The 11,726-nt window shown below is 41.1% G+C and overlaps 1 pseudogene; it reads left to right on the plus strand.

Moving 5' to 3' along the window:
- Positions 1–905: 905 nt before the first annotated feature.
- On the plus strand, positions 906–7,977 carry LOC138021243 (uncharacterized; annotated as a pseudogene).
- Positions 7,978–11,726: the final 3,749 nt, after the last annotated feature.

The following is an 11,726-nucleotide window of genomic DNA, read 5'->3' on the forward strand; positions in this document are numbered from 1 at the left end:
TACAGTGTGAGTATGGTTTCAGATGGGGAAGCGACTCTCAGCATCTGCATACAAGATTTCTAATTCGGCGGCGGCCTCCAATGCCAGGCGCTAACTTACAGAAACTTCCCCCACGCCTAAACCGTCAACCACAGGAATCCCACACGATCCCTATTTGTCGCAAGTTTAATTCTATTACAGGATGTCATTGGCCAAACTGTCGTTATCAGCACGTCTGCTTGGTGCCAAACTGTCATCAAGGTCACCCACAGCATGAGTATCACACAATCACTACTGCGTGACAGCCAATAGTTACACCGGTTTTTACCTCCCCCGTGAATCACTAGGCCTGGACACGGAATCTCGAACATGATCCCGACAGGGATTTTCTCATTGACGGACTCAAAAAAGGGTTTCAAATTATTCCCAGCAATAGCGTTTTAGAAAAGGCGGAAATTAGCAACTACAAATCAGCGACCGCAAGCGATGTGCGTGATAAAGTAGAGAAACAAATTCGCGAAGAAATTCGAATCGGCAATTACGTAGTAACGCAAGCAAAACCCACTATTGTTAGCGCACTGGGGGCTATCCCTAAGCCAAACACTGACAAAATCCGGCTCATTCATGATTGTAGCAGACCACAGCACTCCCATGTCAATTCCTATGCCACGACGCAACACTTTTCTTACGTAACTGTTGAACAAGCAGTATCGAATATTAAGCCAAATGCCTATCTTGCAAAAATCGATCTCAAGAGTGCCTATCGTCATGTTCCTATACACCCATCGAACCACTGCGCCACTGGTCTTGCGCGGCAATTCCAGGGTGACTAACATTTCACGTATTTGTATGATAACAAATTCCCCTTTGGGGTCACGAAATCATCGGAAATCTTTCACTGGTTAACCCAAGCTGTCACGCGCATGATGGCCCGCCGGGGATTCAACACAGTCCTCGCTTATCTGGATGACTTTCTTATCATTGGCGAAGGCAGACGTGAGTGCGAACTGGCTTACAATGAACTTGTCAACGTTTTGAGCGAACTTGGATTTATCATAAACTGGGAAAAAGTAATAGGCCCCACTCAGCGGCTAACTTTTCTAGGCATAGAGATCGATACAGTGCTTAGGCAACTTTGCTTGCCCGAGAGCAAACTATGCGAACTGCGTGAATTACTCAGCGATGCATTAATCAGTCGATCGATCACAAAACGAGAGTTGCAAATTCTTGTTGGCAAGTTAAATTGTGCAGCGCGGGTAGTTTTCGGAGGGTGAACATTCCTGCGGCGCATAATAGACGTAATGAACACCTTATCTCGACCACATCACCACACCCGAGTTAACAAAGAGTTGCGCGCCGACCTTTCGAGGTGGGCGAACTTCCTGAGTGTCTTTAATGGCAACACTTTCTTTGTTGACTCAGAGCCAGTTTCTTCGGACGAATTTTCCACTGATGCTTTCCCTATCGGTGGTGGCGGTTTTTTTCGGTGACTGGTTCTACACTAACTGGGCAGTAGATCACACCAATCCTGGGGTCTGCGCATATCAACTTAAAAGAAATATTCACAGTTTTACTGGCATTAGAGACATTTAGCACCAGGTTTTTCGGCGGAACCCTCTGACGGTGAACGCGAAGAAATCACGTGATTAGGCTCTGAAGTGACGTCTGCGGTTTTGAACCGGTGTTTTCAACGCGAAGAGGTAGGTTTTCACGTAAGTCATTTACGGCAGGTTTTGAGCCTCATATTTACATTTATGTCACGTACAAAGACACGAATCCACTTAGAGTAAGTTCTTTTTTACATGAGTGAAAATTAGGACGAAAGAACGGCCACCGATATAATTGTTGTTGAATGAAAAATAACGCTACTGCTGTTCACGAATTCAATATGGCGGCCGCAGCAAGTGAAAACATGTTCTCCTGGCATTTTCCGTTCGGTGGGATTGTGTGTTTAGTGTGATCTAACTGTTGTGTATGATCGGTGTCTGAGGTTATCCAAGGAATTTCCCCTGAAGAAACACTTTCTTTTCTGAAGTGGAGACCTAAAGTGTATAGTATTAACCAGCAACAATGAATTCTGCTCAAAAAGTTCAGGGCCGTAGCCAGTATGGGGCGAACTGAGGCACTTGCCTCTGAAAAATTTAAATTTGCGCTATTTATTATTTTTGTGTACCCATTTGTGTGTCTTGGAGAAAATATTTAGCTGTGTAATTTCACATAAGATACTTCAGCATTTTTGTCAGGTTCCTGTGATAGACTGTACCTTGAAAAATGATTGTAAACATAACAGTAACATATATGAATGTTTTTCTTCTGATGGCTACTGCTTTGAAGGTCTTAGTTACTTCATTAGAATTCAATGGTTATAAGTGTTCATCATGTCATAATGTGAATTGAAAGACAACGACATTTGTATAATGGTGTGAAATGTTGGTTAAAGTTAAGAAAATAAAGCTTGCCGTTCAAAACACACTTTGAAGAGTTCTGACGCGTCAAGAGGAGTTTATATCTGATAAGGCACCCTTTCGCTGGCCAGAAACAAGCCACGACCTTGCATTGGCCAAAGAGGTCGCTCAGTACATGCCTGAGAAACCACAAGAATGGGAAGATATAGCCAAGCGACTTAGCGAGGCGTTTTCTACAGAGGTAAAACAAGTGGAACTTAAAGGGAAATGTTGCAGAGAGAGAATGGACAGAATACTTGATAGGTACTAGGAGGAGAATGCCAAGGCTTTAAAGAGGTAGGAATTAACAGTCATTAAACCTCACAACATGTGAGGATTTCTGTTTTTGCTTATAAGGAAATGTTTATTTTATCTTAAAGATCAGGCACAGAGGAGGAGTTTACTGAACTAAACCAGCTCTGTGAGGATATATTAGCATTTAGGAGAGATACTGCTGAGTTGAAAAAGAAAGAAAAACTGGACAAGAAAAAGAAGGAAGAGGAGGACAGGAAAAAGGGGGAAGAGATGAGAAAAGCAGCTGTTGAAAGATTAGCAAGTTAATATTTAGAGAAGTAGATTATTTTAGTTTGTAGATAGCAGAGTTGCTGTGTTGGTATTAATCCTGTTATTATGGAAGAAGTTCAGATACATGCTCAAGAGGTGCAAAAGGACTTGCAGGATATGTATAACCCTTGATATTTTTGTAAGCCACTCACTCCGGTAACAACCTCTGATCCATGAATTTCCTTTATTTTAGAACGCCGTAGTGAGAAGTCAGTCAGTGAGTCTGATACTTCAGATTCTGCTGGAAGTGATAGTGATCAGAGCACAACTACAAAAGGTATTTCAAGTAGGAATTTAAAATATTCCAAAGATTAATGGAATGCATCAGTTTAAGGCAAAATCAGAGCCATTAATTTTTCCTACAGGCACTGTAAAGACAAACCTACATGTATGAGTTTCTAAGTAAAGTGTATGCAAGACTTGAACTGGCCATTTAGCTTAGCACTCTTTGTGGCCTTTGTTCTTTGTTAAAGTCTATAAGGTTACTCCCTTTGTACTTATAAGATAGCCAAAAAGGTTTATAAAATAGGAATCCACAGGAACAAACTGCCTTAATCAATTGGATGCATGTCTGTGCCAAACAATTAGTCATTCCAGGGCTAGTAAGTCATATAAGGTTAATGTATGTTGGGGTTCAATTTTATCCTTGGTTGAAGTATTATTTTATTTGTTTGTGCATATCAAGTGTTTAAAACAAAAGAGAATAAAACAAACCAAGGATCACATAGAACTATAACACATCTTTATCCAGTTTCCAGCTGAGCATATCCTCCTGTTAATCTTTGTGGCTAACATGGTGTCCATTGGCAGGAAAAATCTAGATGATTGAACACACATCTTACCCAATTCAGAACTAAGATTGTCTTCTCAAATACATTGAAATTAAGAAGTTGTAACATATTACAGACAAAGGAAAGTATTCCCTTTTTTAGACTGCAAGTATTCAGAATTATAATCTTTACTTATGCATAAAAATATTTTGTTTTCACTGATCGTTGCTAAAATTAAATTATGTAGGTCGTCCAAAAAAGAAGACCAAGCGTCGCTGTAGCAAGTTGTCTGCAATGGAGATGTTAGCTAATAAATATACCCAAAAAGCAGAATTTAAAAAGGAGGAGCGTGATGTAAGGAGAATGGAACTTGAATTTGCCAAAGAGAAGTATGCTTCAGAAGCAGAAGAAAGAAGAGCTAGAGTGGAGTTGGAAATTGAAGAAAGAAGGGCTCTGCTTTCCCTTTTAAAAGATCGTTGTTGAACCTGAGCTGCTGATTTTCAGAAAATGTGTTCTTGACAGTCATGTTGATCTTGGTTCTCTTTCTTCATTATTAAAAAAACAATAACAACAACAACAAAAAGCTTTCATTTTTTAGGATTTTACTCAACCATTTATAACATTCAAATTACGCAGAGAGGTTATAGCCAGGGCCATAAATGAATGTTTTATTGATGTTACATGTGCCTTGCTCGATTGCTCGGAGCATAGTTCTATTAAAAATACACTTATTTCTTTCCTTAAATATTTTTTGTATCTTACACTGTACAGTCAACTCTCGTTATAGCAGACACGCTCGGGGACGTCGTTTAGTCTCCGTGATAGCAAGAGTCAGTAATAGCGGGGTGCGTGAAAATTTTTATTTTAAACCATATTACAGAAGGGGGTCAGAGGTGTGTTCATTTTCATTAACTCCAGTACTTTTTCAGACCCGTTGTCGCACGCAAAGAGCGTCATAACTTTATTTACAAACAGAAGAACTTAACAGAACAGGAGTTACGTACCCTTTGTGTACAGTACTAAGTACGTAAATAACAGTCATCGTATGTTGCAGCAATGTCCATCATCGTTTTGGTTTCCTACTGTACTGAAGTACAGTAACCTACATTTCTAAAAAAAATTATTTTCAAGGAAAAACCTGAACATCAGCTAGTGATTGCATCAGCTATCACATTGCCTTGAAATATCGTTCCAATCGGCTCCGTGTACTTCTTATTTGAATTGCAACTTCCCCCACTTTGTCGCCAAGGAGACTAAATTCATTAGCAACTTAAACTCCCCTCTATGAATAAAAAAAGCAGAAAAAATAGACTTGATATGTGTGCAAATTTTCCAAGATGCTGCTCGGTGTCCGCTATAACGAGAGAGAAAACAATAAAATTGTAACGTTGGGACCGAATAAAGTGTCCGTAAGTCCGTAACAGAGAGAGTCCGTAATAGCGGGAATTTATTTCAGGCAAACGTCTGTAACCCTCGCCGGGGATTTAGCTGCTGGCCGCAATAGCGGGGGGCCCGCAACAGCGACGTGTCCGCGAGGCGGGAGTTGACTGTCGTTTGAAGGTTATGCACTAGTGCCAGCATCTTTTAAACCACTAGACTGGTGGTTTGAAAGATATCTTTCAAGAGATGGTGGTTCTAGTTTAAAGTAGGTGCTTGTTTGGGACCCATACAGGCATGTGTGGCAGTTCACCAAGATAGAAGCAACTAAATAGTACTTTCCAACTGGCTGAAGCAAAACTCTCAGGTTTTTTTTGAAATCCATGAAGGCAAAGTTTTGGCATATTTTGCCAAAGCCCCACTCAACACATGTTCTTACTTTGCTCATTTGAGTGTCGAACAACTGCTCATCATTTGTCAATCGGACTCCACGGAATGGTGCTAGAATGTTGCGGGTTAGTCCATATGCAGGGTCACCATATATGACATAAGGTTCTCCCGTCGGTGTCTGAAGTCTTTCAAGCTTATCAGCAAGACCACTGACCCCAAGCATAAAGGCATCATGCCTTCGTCCCTCTATGGGGCCAAACATGTGAGCAATAATGCCATTTGGTGCTTGTACTGACCGAAAGTGAACATGTACTTGTATTAAAATACATCCTATTTATTAAATCTTAATAACTTGAAAGGGAAGGGAGGCATGTTCATACAAAATCATACTAAATTTTAAGGGAATATGCCAATGCAGACAAATAATAAGGAATCTTCTTTAGTCCACAACCAGACAGAAAGGTTGATAAAAAGTCCAATAACCCCTATACAATGCTTTGTCAACTCCAAGAAAGTCTCCCTCCTTCCCAGAAAAGGGTCTCGCACAACCCTGTCACTGGAAGTACCTCCAACCCCTACATAGATAACAACAGTCTGTCCTTAATAGCAAGTTTCACGTACTCTGCTGCAGATACTTTACAGTAAGGGGCTCAACACTTAAAATATATCAACTTTTTCTCTGACAAAAAAAAGGGACCTGGCTACCCTTTTCCTGCATCAAATTGTTGCCTCTTAGGGCTGGTTTCCATATTCTGTAACTCTCTGGTCGCCTTAGTTTTCTCAAACGATGTGTTCAGGTTATTTAAGATAACCATGCACAGGAAAATGCTTATGGGACACAAGATTATCCAGACAACAAGGACAATGGCGATCACCTAGATATAACTGAGGTGTATACGATGGTCTAACGGGGCTCAAACCAAAAACAATCCACACACCTGAAATTTTAAACAGTGTGTTCTCTTGTGTCCACTAAACATAATTCTCTGATTTCTTATAGGGCGTGCAATAGGCCTTGGTGTCCCATCTATAAACCCCCAGCACTGGTGTAAGGGGGCACCTTTTGCTTCAACTGCCTGAGAGAACAACTCTGGATCTAGCCAAACTAGGTCTAATGACGTGAGCAAATGATTGAACCGCTCATAGATATCATCCATCACCTACCATAGATAGATAAAAAAACAATCATTACATGGTTTGGCAATTACAAAAGTTAACTCCGCCACCAGTCATTACATTTGCACAGGGTTGCTTGATTTTTGACTTCGAGTGTGACTATAGTATTCTTTTATTGTTTCATTGCTTCATTACTTTGTTGAAAATAAGACTGAGTTCAGGTTCATCCCTTCCGAACACTGGAACAAGGTCGCACCATCGATTGGGGTAGACAAGTCTTCTCAGTAGAATCATGAGGGCTTCCATTCCTGTACACTTGGTTCTTTGTACACATTCATAATATGATGGTAATTCCAATGCATGTAGCAGGCGTTCCATGTCTTCGTTTTGAAACCTGTGGATGACATAATACCATTCAGGACCCCAGTGGCCGTGCATAAAATAAAGGAACAGTTATGCACAAAAGCTTAATACTTTCCTAAACATGGCTTCACACTGTGCATCACTAAGGTCGATCAGGTTTAGCCGTGGAAAGTCCAACTTAACGGTTGAAGGGAACATTGTATCGACGAGAAGCAAATCTAAGTAATCTAAGTCGTCACCGTCGCTACTACTACTGGAGTCATCACTGCTGTCTTCATAGACCATCACCTCAAGAATCTCATTAAAATCGTGTCTAAGAGATAAATCACATTGGAACTTCAAAACAGTGTTAAATTCTGAAAGCGACTATAATTGTTGTGGCATAAGTTGTAAGTGTTCAGACGTTACCTGGCACCTGCAGCCGCCATTTTGAAGTGTTTATAACCCACAATTCCTTGCGTTTCTTCCCGTTTTGACTTGAGGGAACGACCCTTTGCTAAAGTATATTGAGGATTAAACCTCAAACGGCAAACGTCAAACCTCAAACTGCAGTCTCACGTAAGCCGTAATAACGAAAAACGCGGTGCTAAATGTCTCTATTATCTCGCTGGAGATACCAGTTGCGTGACAAGTGGGTCGTTGTGTACTTAGATAACACTACGACTATCTGCACTCGGAACAAAGGTACATGTCGCAACCCTCAAGTCATGCAATGGCTTCGGGACATATTCTGGCTCTCAGCTACCTACAATTTTCGCATCACTGCGCGTTTCATACCATCCAAGGCTACCCTCGTGGCAGACGCCATCTCGCGCCTTCACGACCCTGCGCTAAGTCATGTGTTACGTGAACTCTTACGTCGCATACCAAAGTGTAACGACAGCTGCCAAGATCACTTTTCACAACCAGCGTTTTCTTCTCCCCCACGCCAGGTGCAGTCTACGCTCAAGAACAGCTACTTCAGGAAGAATTGAGACAGTACCGTGCCCATGCCTTTGCACAATCTACAACGGCCACATACAAGTCGCAGTTACGAGCGTACCTTCGTTTTTGCCTCTTCTTTGGTTATCCACCCGTTCCCTGTCAAGCTATACACCTCCTTCGCTACATTGTTTTTCTCGTGCGACCTCTGACTACAAACAGCATCCCTAACTAGCTCAACGTTGTTCGCTTATTGCACTTTCAATTTGGCTATCCTAACCCACTGGAAGAACCGCCGTTTAAACACCAGAAAACCCTTCTCCTCCGACGTATCAAGCGATTAACGGCGCAACTATCTCGCAAAAACTTCCTATCTCACCTGATGTCCTTTACAAAATACTGGCCGTTTTAAACCTTAACTCATCGATAGACGCAACCTTTTGGGCAGCATGCTTAGTAGCATTTTTCTCATTTTTCCACAAGTCAAACCTGCTGCCAGCCTCAACAGCGGCTTTTGACCCGCACCGCCACCTGCACAACTGCGACGTTAGGTTGTACCCGTGGGGAATTATCCTCGTGGTTCGTTGGTCTAAAACCATTCAGTATCGCAATCGCACCCTTCTTGTCCCAGTTCCTCGAATTGCTCACTCGTCGTTATGCCCTTGGTCAGCGGTAACGCAGGCGTTTAAACTCGCAGGTGTCTATCAAAGCCCCCCCATGCTGCAGAACCTGCGTTTACCTTCCGAGAAGGTCGTGACCTTAGGACTCTTACATACTCCATTTTCAACAGCAAACTGAAACAAACTCTAGACAAATGCGGTCTTGACAGCCTGCGTTTCTCTGGACACTCCTTTAGACGAGGAGGTGCTACCTTTGCTTTGCATTGCAGTGTACCTAGTGACTATATTAAACTACAAGGCGACTGGAAGTCTAATGCTTACGAACGGTACTTTGACCACTCACTTCGCTACAAATTAGAAACGATCAAGCAGATTTGTGACGGTATCACTCACTAAATCCGGTCCCCTTTCTCCCTTTGGGGGATTTGGAGGGTGCTTTAGCAGTGGTCTAGGCAATAAAGACCCACAGAACCCCAAAGAGAGTTGGTGTGTACTTAGTGAGTGATAAACCTGTTTATCAGGATTAAATATATATTACGGAAATGCCAGTCAGGCCCATGTACATATTTCGGCAAATTGAGTGTCACTTCATTACTACGATTCTAGCGAGCTAGCACGTGCAGCAGTATCATTGTAAAATTTTCTTTACCCACCCCACCCTTCCTGGGAGGGTGCTTTAGCCGTGGTCTAGGCAATAAAGACCCACAGAACTCCAAATAGAGTTGGTGTGTATTTAATCGAAAGAGTAATGACAATCGATCGTAAAAAGACGAAGATTTCTGCAGTCTCTGACTTTTATGATGTTTTGTCAAAAGGAAGAAATTGATCACGTGCTAGGCAACCATAAAGGTGCACGTGATCATCTTGTGTCAACTGAATGAACTACATGAAAGCATGTTAATCGTTCGTCGTTCTCAGAGTAAAACATCGTCTTTGGTTTTTTCAATTGTGTTGTAATATTTAACTGAATATTTACATTTCATCTGTCGGGTCAAGAACCCTTCTTTGTCGGGTTCCTGAGGACGTATCTATTTTGACTTCAGGGTGAACTATTTACAAAATTGCGAGGTTGAGCGGCCATGTGATTCAAATCTGAACATCCATGAGATACAAAAACAGACTTGCCAATTATCGCAAATCACAACGCTGACACGCACAAAAGCAGAAGAAATGGTTACGTAAATATGAAGTTCGTTACTATCTGAATGCTCTTTTCAATGGGATGTCAAAAGGCCAAGTGGATGTTATGCATAATAGGGCAAGTTCGGGCGATCAAGTTGAGCGCGTGACCCGTTATAAATATTTTTTTCCCAAAATGTCCCCGAATCGTCAAGTATCGCCACAGAAGACAAGCGAACACCATTCTAAAAGCTTATTCTACGCAAAAAGTAGGTTCTGGAGGTAAGTTTGAGAGTGGAAATCAAGTTTACGGCAGACAAGAATAACATGGTTACGGATATTTATATTTAATTAAGTTAACAGAACAGAAAGACGCTTACCTCATTTTGACAAGAAAATGCTTTACTAATGCCATAAAAACTATCCAGTTAAGCTGGCATATTACACATCATGATGAATTAATAAAGGCCACCTTTTAAAGCGAAATATTTTTTGAAACACCCAACATATTTGCTATTAGAGACAAAAACCCCTTCCTATTTCATTAGGCCATCCCCTTTGTTTTCTCCGTTTCGCGTCAAATGCGTTTCCTGATATCGGGTCGGTCGGATTGAAAAAAAAAAAGCCTAAAAAAAATCATAAGCATTCTCGAAATCGGAGCCCTGGTACCCCAGCATAATCGCTGTGGAGCCAGGAAAACAACAAAACATGAACCCAAAATCAATATGGCGGAAAAGTTGGTGAGGGTTGTTGCAAAATTAAGACAGCGTGGGGAAAAGGATCAACCACCGAAACTCCTGTGCTACATAAAATGGCTTAAAAACGTCGTTAGCCTTTTTTTTTTTTGTTTTTTTGTTTTGAAAATGCCAAAAATTTGGGTCGGTCGGACGACACGAAACGGACAAAAAAAGAGGATGGCCTTACGTGCGTGAAGACAAGAGAACTCGATCGTGTCAAATTACACTCCGTGTCAAAAACGCTAGTAAATAAATTTCCCACTCGTGTACAGCATCAAACACTTTACTGAAAACCTCTTTACTTGAATTATCAAGCAAACAATAGGCAACAAGCTTTCCTTCAAATAATTTTTGACTAACAAGAATTAGACTGTGCAGATCCAAGTTGTTCAATTCCTTCTCTGCCTTTGTTAAACCCATACGTTACCAGAGGATTCCCCATTTGGTTTCAGTGTCCTACACTGATAACAGCACACTTGGTAAAATGTTAGAAATACAGCTCTCTTTGATTTCGGCTCGACGGGCGATAGATTATTGTCGAAGTCAATTACTCGCCGCTTTTAAGATTCCAGATATATTTGTCTTGTTTATCCAATTGATGTTTCATTCTTGAGCTCCATAAGGGTATATTTTGTTTAAAGATACACTAAAACGCCACGCGCGTTACAATGACTTTCGACGCCATTGCAGGTTTAACAAGAAACTCAATCATGTCAAATTACCATGTACGCAACAAAATAAATTTCAGGTTCAAACCCTTTCCTTAAGAACCTTTTCCTTGAATAATGATGTACAAAATAGTCGACAAGCTTTCTTTCAAATAATTCTTGACTGTCAGATTTCCAATTATTTTTTTTTACCTGACTTTGTTGAACCCATAAGTTACCGGATAATTTTCCATTTGGTTTCAGTGTTGTACATAACACTACACTCGTGATAAAATATTGGAAATACAGCTCACTTTGATTTCGGCTCGACGGGCGAGAAAGATTGTTGTCGAAGTCCATTAATCGTTCCTTTTAAGATTCCAGATCATCATCGCCTGTCTTGTTCAAGAGGGTATATTTTGTTGAAAGGTGCACTATAACGCCATTCGAGTTGCAATGACTTTCGACGCTATTGCAGGTTAATTAAATATTCTCCCGTGTGTACCAGAGAAATCTACGCATTACCCCAGCCCCCTCAAACCTAACACAACACGTACAGAAGACTCTATGACACGGAAAAAAAAAAATAAATAAAACAACGGAGAAATATACCCATTTTCCGACTGGGATTGCCATACGGCAACCCAGTAATAATGACATGGTGAAATTACAAGAATAT

This window comes from Montipora capricornis, chromosome 10, assembly GCF_036669925.1.
Source record: "Montipora capricornis isolate CH-2021 chromosome 10, ASM3666992v2, whole genome shotgun sequence".
NCBI classification, from domain to species: Eukaryota; Metazoa; Cnidaria; class Anthozoa; order Scleractinia; family Acroporidae; genus Montipora; species Montipora capricornis.